Here is a 21,532-nt window from a genome sequence, read left to right as displayed (position 1 = left end):
TTATATCGATATCTGTCTTCCTCTTTTAGCATTTGAAGTTCTTCTGTTGTTGGTTCATAATCATTAGCTATGAGTGCGGCTAACATTTTAGCTTCATCAATTGGTTCTGTTCCTTCTCCTAAAGAACATTCTCCCGTTCCTTGTAATTCTGGAAATTCTTCTAATAATTCTGCATGTGAATCTATAGTTTGAATATAATAACATGTATCATCTGCAGATTGCGGTTGTTGCATGGCTCTATCAATAGAAAAGGTAACACTCTCATCCTCTATACTTAGGGTCAGTTTCTTACCGAACACGTCTATTATTGCTTTAGCCGTGTTTAAGAATGGTCTTCCTAATATGAGAGAAACTCGAGAATCTTCTTCCATGTCCAGAATAACAAAATCTACTGAAAATACTAAAGTACCAACTTTAACTAGCATGTTCTCCATTATCCCTCTAGGATATTTTACTGATTGATCGGCTAGTTGTATGCTTATTCGTGTTGGTTTCAATTCTCCAAGGTCTAGTTTAGTGTATAGTGAATACGGCATTAAATTTATACTAGCACCTAAGTCTGCCAATGCTTCTATTGAACTAAGACTATCCAGAAAACATGGAATTGAACTTCCTGGATCAGATAATTTTTCTGGTATCTTATTCAACAGCACTGCAGAACAATTATCATTCATAGTAACAGCCGAGAGTTCTTCCATTTTCTTTCTATTTGTGATTAGATCTTTAAGAAATTTAGCATATCTAGGCATTCCTGAAATCACATTAATGAAAGAAAGATTTACATTTATTTGTTTAAACATATCCAAGAATTTGGATTGCTCGGCTTCAAGTCTCTCTTTTCTCATTTTACTCGGGTAAGGAAGTGGTTGTTGGTATGGTTTAACATAAGGTTTAGCCTTAACTGTGTTATCTTCATTAACCTTTTCAACTACCGGTTTTGTTTCCTTATCTTGCTCAGGTTGTGGTTCTTGTGTAGTAGGAATAGCGTCATCAGAAATTATAGGTATTTCAGGTGGTTTAAGTGCAATACCACTTCTTGTGGTAATTGCTTTAGCTGTTTCATTCCGGGGGTTAGCATTTGTATCGCTAGGTAGACTTCCCGGTTTTCTTTCACCTATCAACTTTGCTAGGTTGCTTACTTCTTGTTCCAGATTTTGAATAGAAGCTTGTTGATTTCTAAATGCTTGAGCATTTTGTTCATTGGTTTGTTTCTGAGATGTGAAAAACTGAGTTTGAGATTCAACTAGCTTCGACATCATATCTTCTAGATTTGGCTTTTTATCATCGGTTTTTGGTGATTTTTTTGGAAAAATAGGTCTTTGCTGATTGTAAGGATTGTTGGACACTTGTTGATTGCTAGGACCTTGTTGATTGTTGTATAGAACATTTCGGTTATAATTCTGATTTTGATTGTAGATTGGTCTTGGCGGTTGATGTGCAAAATCAGGTATATAAATTATTGTATGGAAAAATACCGGTTAAAAAGACTGTTACACACTAACGGGCAGTGTACCCGATCGTGTAGTAGTATAAATAATGGTTTAGTTCCGTGTATCGTTCCAAGGACAGTTGTATTAGCCAAACTAGAATTAGAAACTATATTATGATTAACTAAGTAAGTGAAACTTAAAAGTACAAGATATTATGTTTTTGTGGCTATTTAACGATTTAGCCAAATCAGAGAAAGTTAAAAAGTAAAAACAATATTTTTGGTCTTTTAAGTTTATAATGAAAACAAGTGCAAAGAAAGTAAGTAAGATAGTTTGATTTAAATCAAAGAGATGAAATGTTCATCTAGATTGGATGTAAGTTTTGCTATTAAGGCCTGATTGAATGATTATGTATGTAAGTTATCTAATAGGTTTACTAAGAGTTCTCTTAAATAAACACGCAAACACAATTACAAGATCAAGGATTCCCTTTTCTCTATAGTTCTCGTGTTTGTAATCAAATAACTATGATATATGCTAATCACCTAAATCGACCCGCAAAGAGTTCTCTTTAGCGAGTACTCAAACTAGAAGTACTAAGTGAGGGTTCCCTATTACCTAGACCTTTTCATTTGTGACTAGTTGATTATCAAGATCAAAGACTTAAATAACAATTGTCTTTGCGTTCGCTCTACACAATTCATTCCTATATCATTTAATCGTATTGATCTAATTTACCCCCTTGGTCCGGTTTAGTAAACAATCAATCTAAGACAAGTTGATTGTAAATCAATATGATACATCAACAAGAGTTCTCTTTATCAACAACATATTAATTAACTAGATACAAATGATTAAACATCAATAAGCATGGTTCTTTAATTCAAGCTTCAATCTTTCACACATAGTACATACAAATAATAGGATTACATCCAATACCTCAGTTATTAATCTAGACAAACATTATAGAAACTAGCCAACAATCATGGTAACAGACAACATAACAATCAGATTATCAATGAAAATCATTACTTTACAACAAGAAATAACCTACAAGAACAATGAGTTCTTGGATGAAGAAGGTTTTGATCTTTGATGCCTTGATGTTGAGCCTCTTCCAAGAGGTTGGAGTTCTCCAATATTGCTCTCAAAATTCGTCTCTGTACTCTCTGGTTCGTAACTGGTAAAACTGGTCTTCAATCATGAGATTATAAAGTGTAGAAAGTGGGTCAGAAAGTCAAAAGTGGCTGTAACCAACTTCTGGACGGCGTCCTAGATTTTGGACGACGTCCTATCTTTAAGGCTTGGACGGCATCCCAAAATCTTAGACGGCGTCCAAGTGTGAAAAGATGGACGATGTCCAACAATATTGGACGGCGTCCAAATGTACTGTTGGTTACTGTCTTGTTTTCTTTGTAATCTCCTTTCATTTGGATGAAGCCCCAATCATTTTGGACGAAGTCCAACATATCTGAAGCGTTGTTTTATCATTTTAGAGCGCTAACTTGACCTTATCTTGCATCGGGATCAACCATTATAATATTGCAACTCATATAACCGTCATAAATCATTAAAACTCTTTACAAATTACTCTCCGATACAAATTTGCATATCTTGGCCTATCACTTGTAGAAACGCTTTCAGTAACCTTGATTCGAGAGTATTTTATACGATATTGCGATAGATATATATAATGTTATTGAGCAATATCAAAACACCCCACACTTAAACCTTGCTTGTCCTCAAGCAATTCTTTCTTTACAAAGTAGAACAATATCAAACATACTTACACAATATAGATTACAAACATTACACAATTTACTCGAAGCACACGAAACACACACGTTCTTTTGAAACGCAACTCACGGTATATGAAACACACGCTTTAAGTATAACACACATATTTATTGTAATCACACTCACGCTATATATACAATGAAAACACACGCACACATTTTTGGGAGTTTTAGAGCCAAGTATTCGAAAAATTTGATCCTACGGAAATCAGGACCTTATAAAAAACGTTTTATGTTTTTGAAAATATAATGCTAGTTTTTATACTAGGCACGTTTTTCGATTTTTGTCGGATTTTCTGAATTTTTGGAAAATGAGTGCGGGTTTCCCGCTACTGGTCAAGCCAATCCCTCCCACGGTACCTAACATCATGAGATGTCGATAAGAAAATAATGTGCTTAGGAGGATACACATTACGTCCGGATATCATTGACAATTATGAGGTAATCATCTAATCCGTTAAGTCAACCATAAAGATTGAGGTTCATCAGGCTTAAAACCTGATATCTTACCTTTTCGGAGGTTATCCACTGGGAATCTGATCAATTCACTAACATTTTGTGTATCATGGTGCGCTTCCCATTTGGCCAGTAATTCTCCCTCATTGAGAAAAGCTTTGACTACCAGTTTCCCTGTTTGATGTTGAGGCCTGGTAGATTTCCAGTCGATTTTAGCAATGACTTTTCAAGGTTTTTCGTCACCCAACAACTGGTCTGGACTACATCTTCTGAATTGAATCAGTAAGTGTGTCATTCGGAAGACTTTACTTCCTTGAGGATGGAATAGATACATCCCATTGGTCATAAGAAGTGGTCGGACGCAACATTGTCCTTGTTAGGAGAAACAATGAGGATCGTCCTTAAGGTTTTCGATCTGGCGCGAGATCCGGTTTCCGACCACGCTATACAATCACCGCTCTCTCACGGTTTACACTCGTTTTGGTACAAGTGACCTACCAGTTAGCGTTACTAAACTAGTAGGATTTTCATTCAAATAATTGAATGATAGTACAACTTCAAAGACTATTAATAATTTTAAACATAACTCAACATTTCTTTTCTAGTTTTAGAACACAATGTATGTAAAAATGGTTTTGGACAATTTTCGTTTCTAAGGCTACTTGAAAAAAAAAAATTTAAAATTTTGATCATAAATGCCTTAATTTTTGTAAAACGAATTCCCGATAAATTTCTATCTCCCACCCCACACTTAAGATCATTCAAGGCCCTCATTGCATGAAATCAGAAAAATGATTAAATTTAGAGGATAAAGTGATAGGGTGTTTTTAGAAATTTTTAAATTTTTGACCTGTAAATCGTGGAACATGTAGACGAATGCCGCTGAACTTACTGCCAGCATAAGAGCATCATCCATTCCTCGATTATCAACATACATACATCATAATATCAAATGTTGCTGAACTTAATGCCAGTCTTTGAAGTTCAACCACGCTGCACAAAATAACAAACTACACAAATAATAATAAAAATAACGGTGTTTTTACAACCACAACCGTTTATCAAACCACGCGATTAGTTAATATTACAAACCAAACATTATTTAAAAACACACCATAACAAATAAATTGTTCGAAAATGTTTCAACAAAATGATCATGGGCTCGCAGGCCTTCAGTTGTTGTAAGGCCAAAAGTAGTTTTCTGAGCCATCTCTGCTTTGGCATCCTCGTGGGTATTCCTGCTCAAATCGGCTCCTGGCATCCTGCATCACATCGTTATTATTATAAATTGGGTAAGGCGGAGGTGGGTGTTCTGGATCAGTGTAGTACTGAGGTGTTGTGCCATAGTACTGATCGGGGTTGGAATAATATAACTCGGTGTTATGGTTATTCCAATCAATACCATAACTGTTCCATCCCTGGTTATGTATTTGAGCAACCTGGCGTTGCTCCATTTCTTGCTGACCCAACCTAATACTGTTCATACTGTTAACCAAATCATCCCAACCAGATTGAGACGGATACCAATGACCTTGACCTTGAACATTTGTCTGGGCTTCCATTTCTGCTTCTTCCTCTACCTGCTGTTCCTGCTGCACGTTTGCTCCACTACTACTCGCGCCACCTGCCACAAAAGGCACTAAATGCCCATTTCCATCCTTCATAAGAATTTCAGCGTTGATATAAGAAATTTTCTTTAATGGTTTCATGACGTTAGTACACTCCATCAATCGGCTGAAATCTATGTCGAAGCGACGAGCAATCCTCGTGATATAGTGGCCTCCAAGAAGCGGATTTTCTCTCCGTGTCTCGGTAGCGATGGCCAGAAAATAGTTTCCTATCAATCCAGGAATATCTGTATAGCAACCCCATTTTATTTGATCCATTATCCACAGATCCAACGTTTTAACCTTTTCGTTACCTTCGACTCTCGCATTGAAAGTGCATGCGATAAGTCGATGAAGCAGTCTATCATCCCAGGATGCAATCTCATTATACCTGTGTCTGCTCGATTTGAATGGTGTAGATGCATTTGGCCCACAAATTCTTCGCCAATAAGCAATCTCATTAAAGGGATCTCGACCAACGTAATCGGAACCCCGTAAGTAATCACCCAATTGGTTGTCGGTAAGTTCCTAAAAAATCCCCAACACTCTGCACAACTCAAATCTACTTATCCCTCTATTTTCGCCCCCTAACCGAAACCGAAGAAAATCATTCGACAAATAATCCCGAACATTATTAAACCGTACAGTTGAGTAAAATTCTTTTAACAACACCGGAAAAATTGGTTCGCGGATGCTAAAAATGTGCTCCCATGCGTAGGTAACGATCATATCGTAGGGGATGGCTAGCAAACGGGAAACATGTTGGTGCATATTTGCCTTATCCAATGGGCCCCAAATAAAGTACCACGTTGCATTTATAGGCCTACTGTTTATCCTATCAAATGTTTCTGAGTAATAGTTGTCGTTTTGAACCTGTGTCAACCAAACTCGAGGATCATTTAGATCCTCCTCTTCATCTTCGCCAGATGATGATGATGATGAATGTTGTTGCGGTGGTGGTGGAACCAAACCTGAGGTCCTCCCTCTCTTTGGTTGTCCTCTTCTGCTAGATTGTCCCTGCAAAACATAATAACACCAAACCAAAAGAACATAGAAACCGTTGTGTTAATGTTAGCTAAAAACATAACCGGATAGCAAGAGCACTTAATCATTCCATTCATAGTTCATAAGCATTATGATTCATTTAAGCAAAAGCGTATGTTCAAAATTTTTAACCAAAGTAAACGAAAGTCAACACAAACTCTCTAATACACTTTCAAAAATGAAATTCACAAATTCACAATTTAGCATCAACTTAGGATTCAAGCATGTTGCGTTCATAGGTCATAGCATTTAAACTTGCATTCTAATGATATTCATCACAAATCATAACACAAATTTTCACAATTTTAGCTCAAAAGGACCATTATAACGCCACTACATTATAGCATTCCATACCATCAATCCACTTCAAAAGGTTTAAACATGTGAGAAACTAGCATACATCTTTCATAAGAACATAACAATTCAAAGCATGCTAGAAATTCACCACAATTCAATTTATGACCCGGCCAAATTAACATCTTCATCATCAAAAACAATTAAACCTTTCACAAGCTTCATAAACATCATACACAACTCAATATCTTGACTTAATTACCCTAAATTCGGATTCAATTACAACAAACCCTAGAATCATGAGCATACCCCTAAAAACATGTAATTTTTGCAAAATCAAGACAATATGGGTAATTAAACAACTAAGGCATGTTAATCTTAACAAGAATCATGAAAATCAAACACCTCACACTTATCTTTTACCAATGTATACATATAAACATACAATTCAAGTAATTGAGAAAGAAAAGTGTGAAAATGAAGTAACCATACCCTAGAAAACATGATTGGAGCCTGGAATTGATAGAAGAAATCACGAATTTGAAGGAAGAAATTAGGGTTTTTGGGAGTGGGTTCGTGTTTGGCAGAGAAAATATGATAGAAGTGTGTTTTGTGGATGAAAAATGGGTTGGATAACCCTTAAAACGCGTATTTTTTTTTCTGAGTCAGACGTCTTGGACGGCGTCCAGAACATGGGACGGCGTCCAAGTTTAAAAAATGGGACGGCGTCTAGAATTTTGGGACGGCGTCCAGATTAAAAAGATGGGACGGCGTCCAGTAGGTTTGGACGGCGTCCAAATGAGCTGAAAGTACTGACCAAAATTTCCGACACTCGCCAGTTTATACTCCAAAAGTAAATCATTTTGCACAAAACTAAAAACAATCGTACACACAATTCAAAATACTTACACTTGTAAACCATTTTTTTTAACGAGTCGTTCACCCAACTCGTCCCCATATCGATTTATGCTTTGTTGTCGATGTTGAGGCTAACCTCATCTTCGATTTCCAGGGGACCATCAACGTAGTGCTTGACCTGGTGGCCATTCACTTTAAAAGTATCACCCTTCCAGTTCACCATTTCAATTGTACCATAAGGGTACACCTTTCTTACAACAAATGGTCCCGTCCATCGGGACTTAAGCTTTCCTGGTGATAACTTGAAATGGGAATTGTAAACAAGGACACGATCTCCTTCCATGAATTCCTTTGGATTTTTCAATCTCTTATCGTGCCATTGTTTGGTTTTTTCTTTGTAAATTAGAGAGTTGTCATAGGCTTCAAGCCTTAACTCGTCTAATTCATTTAACTGGGTCAAATGTAACCGACCCGCCTCTTGGTAATCCAAATTACATGCCCTTAGCACCCAATGCGCTTTGTGTTCAATCTCCAAAGGGAGATGGCACGCTTTTCCGTATACCATACGGAAAGGAGTGGTTCCAATTGGTGTTTTGTAGGCTGTGCGAAAGGCCCACAATGCATCGTTTAACTTGACTGACCACTCTTTTGGATTTGCACCAACGGTCTTTTTCAAGTATGCGTTTTAACGGCCTGTTGGTATTCTCCACTTGCCCACTTGTTTGGGGATGATAAGATGTTGAAATTTTATGGATTACTCCATATTTCTTCAACACCTTTTCTAATTGCTTGTTGCAAAAGTGGGTGCCCCGGTCACTGATAAGAGCTTTTGGTGTGCCAAACCTAGAGAAAAGTTCCATCAAAAAGTTTACTACAACTCGACCATCATTTGTGGGGAGAGGTTTTGCCTCTGCCCATTTGGAAACATAATCAATGGCTAAAATGTAGAGATAAGAATGAGATTTTGGAAAGGGCCCCATAAAGTCAATTCCCCAAACATCGAACACCTCGCATACTTGGATGCTTTGTTGAGGCATTTCATCCCGTTTAGTGATTTGACCGGCCCGTTGGCATGCGTCACAAGCCTTACAAACGGCGTAGGCATCTTTGAATATTGTAGGCCAATAAAAACCGGCCTCGTAGACTTTCCTCCCCGTAATTTGGGGACCAAAGTGCCCACCCGTTGGACCACGGTGACAATCAAGAAGAATTTGAGTGCATTCCTTTCCCGAAACGCACCTCCGAATCATACCATCCGCACAACGCCGAAAAAGATAAGGGTCTTCCCAGAAGTAGTATTTCAGGTCACTAAAGAATTTTTTTCTTTTCTGATGTGACCAACCGGTTTCTAAGTACCCTCCATCAAGATAGTTGGCTATGTCAACAAACCAGGGATCATCAATTTTCTCAATTTCATGAGATTTTCGTCTGAAAAGTTATCTTGGATAACAGTCTCATGGAGAACCTCAAGATTCGGGTTCTCAAGTCGAGAAAGGTGATCGACAGCTAGGTTTTCGGCCCCCTTTTTGTCTTTAATATCAATGTCGAATTCTTGCAAAAGCAAGACCCAACGTATTAACTGGGGTTTAGCATCTTGCTTAGCAAGCAAGTACTTTAATGCTGAATGGTCTGTATAGACAACCATCTTTGCTAGTACCATATAAGGTCGGGATTTATCAAATAAAAAGATAATTGCCAGGAGTTCCTTCTCGGTGGTAGTGTAATTAAGTTGGGCTCCTTGCAATGTCTTACTAGCATAATAAATGGGCTGAAAATGTTTTTCAATTCTTTGCCCCAAGACGGCACCAATAGCAAAGTCACTAGCATCACACATAAATTCGAATGGGATTGACCAATTCGGCGATATGAGAATGGGTGATTGCGTGAGTTTTGCTTTAAGGAGGTTAAAGGCTTTGAGACACTCGTCCGTAAAGACAAATGGAGCGTCTTTCTCAAGAAGTTTGTTCATTGGGGTCGCAATTTTAGAAAAATCTTTAATGAACCGACGGTAGAAACCGGCGTGCCCCAGAAAACTTCTTACACCTTTCACGTTCGATGGTGGTGGTAATTTAGCTATGACTTCCACATTAGCTCTGTCCACCTCCAGTCCCGCAGAGGAAATTTTATGACCTAAAACAATGCCCTCTCTTACCATAAAATGGCATTTTTCCCAGTTAAGTACAAGATTAGATTCTTCACACCTTATCAACATACGCTCAAGATTATTAAGACATGAGTCAAAAGAATCACCGAAGACTGAAAAGTCATCCATGAATACTTCAATCATATCATGAAAAATAGCTACCATACACCTTTGGAAGGTGGCAGGAGCATTGCATAAGCCAAAGGGCATACGTCGATAAGAGAAAGTACCATAAGGGCATGTAAAGGTGGTTTTCTCTTGGTCCTCGGGTGCTATAGGGATTTGGAAATATCCCGAGAAACCGTCAAGAAAATAATAAAAGTTCTTTCCTGCTAACCTTTCCAACATTTGATCAATGTAAGGAAGGGGAAAATGGTCTTTTCGGGTAGCATCATTTAATTTTCTGTAATCAATACATACCCTCCAACCTGTGATAGTCCTGGTGGAAATTAATTGATCGTTTTCATTGGTGATAACGGTCATGCCACCCTTTTTGGGTACACATTGGACCGGACTCACCCAAGGACTATCCGAAATTGGGTAAATAAGACCTGCATCAAGGAGTTTGACAATCTCCTTTTTAACGAATTCTTGCATATTAGGGTTCAGTCGCCTTTGTCTTTGTACACATGGCTTATAGTTATCTTCCATTAAAATCTAATGTGTACAATAGGAGGGACTTATACCCTTGATGTCATGAATTTTCCACGCTAGAGCCGTTTTATGGGCTTTTAACATGGAAACAAGTTTAGACTTCTCACTTACAGAGAGTTCGGATGAAATGATAACCGGGAGAGTAGAATCCTCTTGAAGGTAAGCATATTCCAAGTGACTTGGAAGTGGCTTCAGTTCTAAAACGGGAGGTTCTTTAATCGATGTTTTACATCGGTACTCATTTTTTAAATCCAACTTTCGGTATTCTTCATCATTTGGCTCATAACCGTTAGCCATCAAAGCGGTCAACATCTCCACTTCTTCCACCATGTTCTCTTCATCACCTTCCGCAAAAATGCATTCTCCCGAACCTTGCAATTCTGGAAATTCCTGCAACAACTCTGAATATGTGTCTACGGTTTGCAAATAGTAACATTGATCATCAGTAGACTCGGGGTATTGCAGGGCATGGTCAACGGAAAAGGTGACCTTAATATCCTCAATGCTAAGGGTCAATTTCTGCCCATGAACATCTATCATAGCTCTAGCGGTATTGAGGAAAGGTCGACCCAATATAAGAGGCACACGTGTGTCCTCCTCCATGTCCAAAATTACAAAATTGGCCGGAAATACTAGGGTACCCACTTTTACTAACATATTCTCTAAAATTCCACGAGGGAATTTAACAGAGCAGTCCGCTAGTTGAATTGCCATTCGGGTTGATTTTAGCACCCCGGGGTCTAGCTTAACATATAATGAATAAGGCATCAAATTAATGCTAGCCCCTAAATCCGCTAATGCTTTAATGCATTCCAAATCTCCTAGGAGACATGGTATGGTAAAACTTCCAGGATCTGCTAACTTCTTTGGTATTTTGTTCATCAAAATTGTGGAACAATTAGCATTCATGGTGACGGATGAAAGTTCCTCCATTTTCTTCCGATTAGTAAGTAAGTCTTTTAAGAACTTAGCATACTTGGGCATACCTAAGATTACATCAATAAAAGACATATTTTCTGTTAATTTGTTTAAACATATCTAGAAATTTTGACCTTTCGGCCTCTAGACTTTCTTGTTGTTGCTTTCATGGGTATGGGAGCGGTGGTTGATCTGGTTTCACTACGGGTTTCTCCCGTTCTTCCTTTTCAACCACTTGTTCCGGCTCCTTAACCGGTTCATCATTTTGGTTCAATGGAACACTGAAATCAGAATTTTCGGGCATTCTTGGAGCTTCATATGCTAAACCACTCCGTGTGGTGATAACATCGGCGTGCTCATTTCGGGGGTTCTTATTAGTATCGCCCGGTAAACTTCCTGGTTTTCTTTCACTAAGTAAATTAGCTAAACCATTCATTTGCTTCTCCAAGTTCTGAATTGAGGCTTGTTGGTTCCTAAATTGGTGTTCGTTTTTCTCGTTCGTTTGATTTATGTTTGTAACAAGCTGGGTTTGTGATGCAATCAACTTTTCCAACATACTCTTCAAATTTGAATTTTTTTCTTCCTGTTGGGGTTTTTGATAAAAACCCGGAGTTTGTTGTTGGTACCCACTACTTGACCCTTGTTGGTAATTGGAATTTTGACCTTGAGGGTTGTAGGGGTTGTTGAAGTTTCGGTTAAACTGGGCTCTTCCTTGAAATTGATTATTATTTCTTTGGCTTATGAAAGCCACTTCTTCTTTTTGAGCCATTGTTAAATCGGCATCACAATCTTTTCCTAAATGGAGTCCACCACAGTATTCACAACCTACTTTCATACTATGAATTTCCTTGGTGATTTTGTCCATGTTTCGAGCAACACCGTCTATTTTCAAACTTAGGGAACTAAGGTCATCATAAGCACCGGCGCTTTGGACTTGAGCATTACTAGTAATTGGTCATTCTTGATGCCACTCATGAGAATAATCGGCTAGCTTCTCGATTATCTCATAAGCCTCTTGCTCAGTTTTGTCCATAAGTGAACCTCCGGACGCTTGATCAATGGAAATTCGGGTTGCAACATCACAACCCTTGTAAAAGATTTGGACTTTTTGGAAGGTATCCAAACTATGGTTCGGACATACTCTTAGCATTTTGGAAAATCGATTCCATGCTTTGTATAAGGTTTCCATCGGCTTTTGACAGAATTGGGTAATTTCGTGTTGGAGTCTCGCGGACTTAGATGCTGGAAAATATTTCTTAAGAAATTTTTCCAACATACCATCCCAAGTTTCTATCGTAGCCTCGGCCAATGAATCTAACTAACTTCGTGCTTCCCCGTGGAGTGTCTATGGGAAAAGTCTTAAAAATATGCCCTGGTCAGTGTCTGGTTTAAGTTTGAAAAGAAGACATATCTCTTGAAAGAGACGAATATGTTCGTTTGCATCTTCATTTGGACCACTACTAAATTGACACCTGTTATTAATCATTTGAAGAATAGGTCCTTTTATTTCAAAATTTACCTCACCAGTGGGCGGAGTAATGGCACTACCTTGTCCGGTTCGGGTTGCCTTCATCTTGGCCGCCATTGATTGTCTTTGTATCACCGGTCTTGCTTCTCCTTCCATTTCAAATTTTGGAGGAGGAACGGGCTCACCAAATTCAGAATATTTTGGCTTGGTTGTACTTGATTCCGACTCAAAAGTTTCCTGCTTTGATGAAGATTCAAAAAGTTCAAGTACTTCTTTCGGGATCCTGCCAAACTTTCTATCAGGTTCCGTAAGCGGTGTAAGTAATGGAGAATCTGAACTTCGGGTATGTGGCATATGCAACCTAAAATTTGTCAATCACACAACTAACAAAACTATTAAATGCACCGATTCTATAAGTTTAAAATTCAAAGACTATTAATAATTTAAAATAATTAAGAAACTACTTAATCACAAATTAGTCAATAATTCTATTTTGACACAAAACTGTCCCCGGCAGCGGCGCCAAAAACTTGATGTGCAAAATCAGGTATATAAATTATTGTATGGATAAATACCGGTTAAAAAGACTGTTACACACTAACGGGCAGTGTACCCGATCGTGTAGTAGTATAAATAATGGTTTAGTTCCGTGTATCGTTCCAAGGATAGTTGTATTAGCTAAACTAGAATTAGAAACTATATTATGATTAACTAAGTAAGTGAAACTTAAAAGTACAAGATATTATGTTTTTGTGGCTATTTAACGATTTAGCCAAATCAGAGAAGGTTAAAAAGTAAAAACAATATTTTTGGTCTTTTAAGTTTATAATGAAAACAAGTGCAAAGAAAGTAAGTAAGATAGTTTGATTTAAATCAAAGAGATGAAATGTTCATCTAGATATTTTACCCTCGGTATTGGATGTAAGTTTTGCTATTAAGGCCTGATTGAATGATTATGTGTGTAAGTTATCTAATAGGTTTACTAAGAGTTCTCTTAAATAAACACGCAAACACAATTACAAGATCAAGGATTCCCTTTTCTCTATAGTTCTCGTGTTTGTAATCAAATAACTATGATATATGCTAATTACCTAAATCGAAAGAGTTCTCTTTAGTGAGTACTCAAACTAGAAGTACTAAGTGAGAGTTCCCTATTACCTAGACCTTTTCGTTTGTGACTAGTTGATTATCAAGATCAAAGACTTAAATAACAATTGTCTTTGCGTTCGCTCTACATAATTCATTCCTATATCGTTAAATCGTATTGATCTAATTTACCCCCTTGGTCCGGTTTAGTAAACAATCAATCTAAGACAAGTTGATTGTAAATCAATATGATACATCAAAAAGAGTTCTCTTTATCAACAACATATCAATTAACTAGATACAAATGATTAAACATCAATAAGCATGGTTCTTTAATTCAAGCTTCAATCTTTCACACATAGTATATACAGTCAATAGGATTACATCCAATACCTCGGTTATTAATCTAGACAAACATTATAGAAACTAGCCAACAATCATGGTAACAGACAACATAACAATCAGATTATCAATGAAAATCATTACTTTACAACAAGAAATAACCTACAAGAACAATGAGTTCTTGGATGAAGAAGGTTTTGATCTTTGATGCCTTGATGTTGAGCCTCTTCCAAGAGGTTGGAGTTCTCCAATATTGCTCTCAATATTCGTCTCTGTACTCTCTGGTTCGTAACTGGTAAAACTGGTCTTCAATCATGAGATTATAAAGTGTAGAAAGTGGGTCAGAAAGTCAAAAGTGGCTGTAACCTACTTCTGGACGGCGTCCTAGATTTTGGACGGCGTCCCATCTTTAAGGCTTGGACGGCGTCCCAAAATCTTAGACGGCGTCCAAGTGTGAAAAGATGGACGATGTCCAACAATATTGGACGGCGTCCAGATGTACTGTTGGTTACTGTCTTGTTTTCTTTGTAATCTCCTTTCATTTGGACGAAGCCCCAATCATTTTGGACGAAGTCCAACATATCTGAAGCGTTGTTTTATCATTTTAGAGCGCTAACTTGACCTTATCTTGCATCGGGATCAACCATTATAATATTGCAACTCATATAACCATCATAAATCATTAAAACTCTTTACAAATTACTCTCCGATACAAATTTACATATCTTGGCCTATCACTTGTAGAAACGCTTTCAGTAACCTTGATTCGAGAGTATTTTACACGATATTGCGATAGATATATATAATGTTATTGAGCAATATCAGCGGTTGATAATTATTTTGATAATTATTTCCAGGCCTTTGGTTCATGTATGAAACATTCTCTCTTTGTTCCATTATTTGTTCAATACTGAGACAATCTTTTGTCAAATGTGGTCCTCCACACTGCTCACAACTAATTCGTATTGAGTGAATATCTTTAGTCATCTTTTTCATTCGTCTCTCGACAGCATCTATCTTTGCAGAAATGGAATCAAAGTCATGGCTAGAATCGGCTCTAGCCGCTTTCGATGATCTAATGATATCTTTTTCTTGATGCCACTCATGTGAGTGGGAAGCAGTGTTATCAATAATTTTTAAGCTTCAGTTGCGGTTTTCTTCATAATGGAACCACCAGCTGCTCTATCGATGTCTTTTCTTGTAGTGATGTCGCATCCTTGGTAGAATATTTGTACTATTTGATAAGTATCTAAACCATGTTGCGGACATCCTCTCAACAACTTTCCAAATCTTTTCCATGCTTCATATAGAGTTTCATTTGGCTTCTGCGTGAACGTAACTATTTCTCCTTGAAGTCTCACGGCTTTAGATGCCAGAAAGAATTGTTTAAGAAAATTTTCAACTAAAACGTCCCATGTATCAATCGCCCCTTCAGGTAACGATTCTAACCAATCGTTGGCTTCTCCCTTTAAATTCCAGGGAAATAACATGAGATAGATCTGTTCATCCTCCACTTTTCGGATTTTAAATAGAGTACAGATCCTATTAAAGGTACGAAGATGTTCGTTTGAATCTTCCTTCGGCGCACCACTAAATTGGCATTGATTAGTCACCATGTGTAGGATTTGTCCTTTGATTTCATAATCTGACGCATTAATGTCTGGTTGAGTAATTACGTGACCTTGGCCAGTGCGTTTAGCTCTCATTCGGTCTTCCATACTTAGAGGTTCCAGATTTTCCATGATTGAATTTGTTGAATCTGAATCACTAAGGGCTTCTGATTTAATGGTTTCTTCCTCGACAATCTCTGGATGAGTGATTTGTGGTTCAGGAGGAAAGATTAGTGGTTCAGGATCTCTGAATTGTCCCTGAATATCCTTCGGATTCTCAATTGTGAGGTCGGGTTCAAAAAATGGATTATCGTAAATTTGAATTGGAGTACCTGGTCGACTGGATGACGATTCTAAAGAAAAATCAACGGCGATAATATTGGCTAGATGTCTTGATCGAGTTACAGGTGGTGAACGTATAAAAGGTGGTGAACGTTTTGCTCGGTGCATTCACTGAATATCCTATTAGTTATAAAAGATAAAAAGTATATAAGTTATCAAATTAATAGACTTTTCTGATTTTGCCCACGTTTCGAATAGCCAATAGTTGCAGCAGGTAGCCAGGACCCTTTAAATCGGAAGCCCACAACTCGCCACTAACAAATCCAACTATTACTACGAACCAGAGAATTTTAGATGTCTATCAATTTAACCGCTTAAAATAATTTTTCATTTTGAAATTTTAGAGAAGAAATAGAAAATTCTATGTCCTAAAAACTAGAGCGTCGAGAAATAAGAAAGAAAAAGAGCGCGTCGGAAAACGTCGAAAAATAATAAAAAGAACGTAGCGCGTCGAAACTTAAAAGTCTAAAAACTAAGAATTAAAAGTTACGTCTAAAGGTATTAAAGCTTAAAAGGAATTCTATATCTAAAACGGCAATAACTTAAAAAGTACTAAAACTTAAAATGGCGTCGCAAAATTATAAAACACCTATATCTTATTCTAAATAAAAAGCACTTAAGGGATTTTACGGCAAAACCTAAAAATCTAGAAATAAAAATAACTATGGAAAAAACTATATTAAAACTAATTACGAGCGATAAAAATACAAATTACGTACTAAATAATAAAAATATACAATTTATAAAAAGAGACAAAAGATGATAAAATTACTAATTTTTATAAAAATATTATTTTTATATTATTTATTTTATAAAAGTATTAATTTATTATATTAATAAAACTAATTATAACTTAAAAATACAAAATAATAAAACTAAATAATAAAATAACTAAACCCTAGTTAGGGTTAAACAATAATACTTAAAAATACTTTTAAACTTAATTAATTAATAATAATAATAATAAAACCGTAACCCTAATTAGATGGCTGAGGATTCAGGCCTGTCCCATTAGCTCATGCGATTGCATGAGCTGAGTGTGGTAATTCCATGCGGTCGCATGGATGCAGGTTCAAGCTGAAATGCAGGCCAAAAATCAACAGGTTCAGTGTATTATTTTTATTCTGTTTTAATATTTATATGAAATATTTATATAAATTAAATAAAAACTTATATTTTTACAAACTAAAAATAGAAATAGAAATATTTTATAATTTATATATTTTGAACAAAATATATATATTTTGTTTTTCTTTTTATATTTTTGTATTTTTAAAACGTATTTTTACAAAAGTAAATAATTTTTTTTATATATATAGCATTTCGCTTCCGGCGTTTAAGCAGTCCCCGGCAGCGGCGCCAAAATTACTTGATGTGCGTAGAGGTGTATACGAAATAGTTATATTTTTACTACGAAATACTATTAAATACGATACAATTTTACACAAGTTATTTATTTATTTATAGAGTGGATATACCTAAACCTTGCTACAACACTTATAGGCAGTGTACCTAATCGTACAGTAGTGTAGTTTTTAGTACGTCCGGTTCGTCCACAGGGAACTAGCCAAGTTTAATGCTATATTTTTAAAAACTATATTTGTATAAATATATATATATATATATAAATATAAGTAGTATTATTATTATAAAAGGGTGTTTTTACCGTTTAATGACCGGTTTGTCGATTTTAAAACTTTAGTCGCAGTTAAAACCTAATGTAAAATATTAAAAATAAAAATAACTTAATTTAAAGCGTAAAGTAAATGACAATAATTAAAGTGCGATAAATTAAAATGCGATAAATAAAATGACAATAAATAAAATTGCGATAATTAAAAAGTACGATAATTAAAAGTGCAATTAAATAAAATGACAGTAAATAAAAGTGCGATGAAATATGAAATAAAAGAATTATGCTTATTTAAACTTCCGTAATCATGATGTTTGACGTGTTGATTTTAGTTTATTACCATGGGTTAATTGTCCTTTGTCCTGGATTATTCAATATGTCCATCTGGTTTTTGTCCATAACAGTCCATCAGTCATAAATATAAAGTGCGAGTGTCCTCGTCAAATTATTCTTATATCCGAAGTCAAATATTTCAAATAATTGGGGACTTAAACTATAATTACACCAATTTTCCTTGTATGTAATTCACCCCTGTTTTAATAAGTCCATTAACTATTAATTCATTCCCGTGTCCGGTCAAATGAACGATTATTAGTACTTATAAATATCCCGCCCATCATGTCCGATCGAGTGTATATGGTTATTTATAGGTACGTTCAATTGTAAATCTTTATAATAAATTAACGAACTATCATTCAATTAAACAAATATAAAGCCCATTAATAGCCCATAGTCTAATTTCCACAAGTGTCGTTCTTTTGTTCAAACCTCAATTATGGTACAAAGCCCAATTACCCCGTCTTAATATTTTAGCCCAACATCACGATTACTTTGGCTTAAATAAGCATAATAATAACTTAGCTACGAGACATTAATTTAAACAGATTGAACATAACTTGTAATGATTAATAATAGCGTAGCTTTACACGGACAGAATTTCGACTTACACACTTACAACATTCGCTAACATACCCTTATTATTAAACTTTAATATTAAAATTATAATTAAAAAATATATATAAATATATATATGAGAGGAGTGAGAGATAGATGATAGAGGAGTACACAAAACGTCCGAAAAAATGCTGAATTTATAGATGTGGCCTGACTTCAGCCACCATGCGATCGCATGGGATATTGGCTTTATGGCCATGCGATCGCATGGCCTTCTGTGACAGCTCATAATGTACCAAAAACGTGGGCGGCTTTGATTATTTAATATATATATATATAATATAATGTAATATATATAATTATATATAATTATATATAATTATATTATATTCTTGTACTCCGTTGACTTGTAATTTTCGCTCCGTTGCGTCGCGCGTTGAGAGTTGGTTCATGTCCCGGTCCCGGATTTTTGAATGTCCTTGCGTACTATTTAATATCTTGTACTTTGCGTTTCGCGGCTCGTACTTTTGTAATTTTGAGACGTTTCTCATCAATAAATTGAACCCCGATTTGTTGGGGTGAAGTGGGACAAAAGGAAATCGGGAGTTCCGATTTGATTTTGGAGACGAATAGTAAAATTGAGATGATACGGGCTCGACTTAAAGCGGCGCAAGATCGACAAAAGTCTTATGCCGATAAAGGTAGGAGAACTATTGAGTTTCAAGAAGGTGACATGGTAATGCTTAAGGTTTCTCCATGGAAAGGTGTTATTCGGTTTCGAAAGCGAGGAAAGTTAGCTCCTCGGTTTATTGGTCCTTTCAAGGTTTTGGCACGTGTTGGTGAGGTTGCTTATCAACTAGAGTTACCCGAAGAACTTGCGGGAATCCATAACACGTTTCATGTTTCCCATCTTCGTAAGTGTCTTGCAGATGACTCGACTTGGGTGCCTTTAGATGAAATTACGTGGAATAACAAGCTAGGGTATGCGGAAGAACCGGTTGCAATCCTTGATGAGAAGGTTAAGATGTTGCGAAACAAGGAAGTTAGAACTTTCAAGGTGCAATGGCGACATCGAAAGGGTTCCGAGTTTACATGGGAATCCGAAGAGTTTGTCTTGGTCTATCTTCCAGCTTGTCATGCGGCTTGGATCGCGAGGACGCGCTCCGATACAAGTGGGGGAGAGTTGTAACATCCCGTTTTTCCCGTACGTATTGAAAGGTACATACTTGATCATTCGTACGTTTATAACTCGCTAGCTTATGTGTAAATGTATGAATATACGTATAGATATATATAAACGTATACTTGATAATGTGTGCATATGCAAGTCTATACGTGGGTTTAGTTAGCGTTAAGTCTTGTGAGACTATTGTTGAAGGCTAGGTGAAAATAGGAAGCAGGTTTGGAATGTACAAATTAAATTAAGTCGAAACTTGTTTATGATGGTCGAACTGTTCAGATGCAGTCTTATGCCGCGCCGCGACAAATGGGTCCGCGCCGCGGCATTGCAAGCATTTCCAGATCAGAAGTCAGATTAACAAGGGTCATTTTTCCTTCGATATGTCGCGCCGCGACAAATGGGCCGCGCTGCGGCAATGCTGCTGGACAGACTCCGGTTTTAGCTCAATTTAAATGACTTTAAGGGGAAAATTGGTAATTTGGCGTATAAATCTGATGGGAGCATTAAATCCCAACCACCCATCCATTTCAAGTGGTTTCTTTTATCTTTTCTTTCATTTTCTCTCCCAAAAACTCAACACCCATTTAGATTAAAAGTGAGTTTTGAGAGGGAAGGTTTGAGGGTTGATCTTTGGGGCAAGAATTAAAGTTATTCTCCTTGTCTCTAGCTACACGTTGATAGTCTCGGTAAGTTCTAACTCTATGTTTTAAGTTTTAATTGGTTAATTGAAAGGACCCGTTCATATACATTATAAACGATTCACAATAGTTGATTACATCGCGAGGTATTTGACCTCTATATGATACGTTTTACAAACATTGCATTCGTTTTTAAAAGACAAACTTTCTTTACATCAAAAATTGACGGCATGCATACCATTTCATATTACATCCAACTATAATTGACTTAATATTAATCTTGATGAACTCAACGACTTGAATTCAACGTCTTTCAAAGTATGTCATTAATGATTCCAAGTAATATCCTTAAAATAAGCTAATGCACAGCGGAAGATTTCTTTAATACCTGAGAATAAACATGCTTTAAAGTGTCAACCAAAAGGTTGGTGAGTTCATTAGTTTATCATAATCAATCATTTTCGTAATAGTAATAGACCACAAGATTTCAGTTTCCATAAATATCCGTACACTCGCAAGTGTATAAAAGTATTCTATAAGTTGTAGGCATCCGGTAATAAGCCTTAACGTTCATGTTTTACCCTCTGAAGTACACCACATCAGGTGTGTTTAAAATAACCTCGAAGTACTAAAGCATCCCATAGTCAGGATGGGGTTTGTCAGACCCAATAGATCTATCTTTAGGATTCGCGCCTACCGTACATAGACAAGTAGTTTAATGTTACCAAGCTAAGGGTATATTTCTGGTTTAAACCCACATAGAATTAGTTTAGTACTTGTGCCAATTTCGTAAAACATTTATAAATCAGCGCATGTATTCTCAGCCCAAAAATATATATATATAAAAAGGGAGCAAATGAAACTCACAATACTGTATTTCGTAGCAATTATGTATATGACGGCACTAAACAAGTGCAGGGTTTGTCTCAGATTCACGAACGTATCAATATTGTGATTCAATATTGCAGGAAAGTACGTAGACGCAACGAAAATGATAAACGTTAGGTTGACCTGACGAGCAATACCCTCGAACAATACCCATAACCTCCATAGCTATAACCCATAATTTCCTTAGCTCTATCCTGTTTGAAAACTTATTTTGAAATCGTCTGAATATAACTCTGTCGTAGTATTTTATG

The 21,532-nt window shown here is 36.5% G+C and overlaps 1 non-coding gene across 1 annotated transcript; it reads left to right on the top strand.

The window, feature by feature from the left end:
• Window positions 1-15,347: 15,347 nt before the first annotated feature.
• LOC139865369 (small nucleolar RNA R71) lies at window positions 15,348-15,454 on the top strand. The gene has a single exon (XR_011764893.1). It is a non-coding gene; the product is annotated as a small nucleolar RNA R71 (small nucleolar RNA).
• The last annotated feature ends 6,078 nt before the right edge of the window (window positions 15,455-21,532 follow it).

The sequence above is a fragment of the Rutidosis leptorrhynchoides genome, chromosome 8 (assembly GCF_046630445.1).
Source record: "Rutidosis leptorrhynchoides isolate AG116_Rl617_1_P2 chromosome 8, CSIRO_AGI_Rlap_v1, whole genome shotgun sequence".
NCBI classification, from domain to species: domain Eukaryota; kingdom Viridiplantae; phylum Streptophyta; class Magnoliopsida; order Asterales; family Asteraceae; genus Rutidosis; species Rutidosis leptorrhynchoides.
The sequence above is the reverse complement of the archived record's forward strand: the minus strand, read 5'-3'. Positions and strand labels throughout refer to the sequence as shown.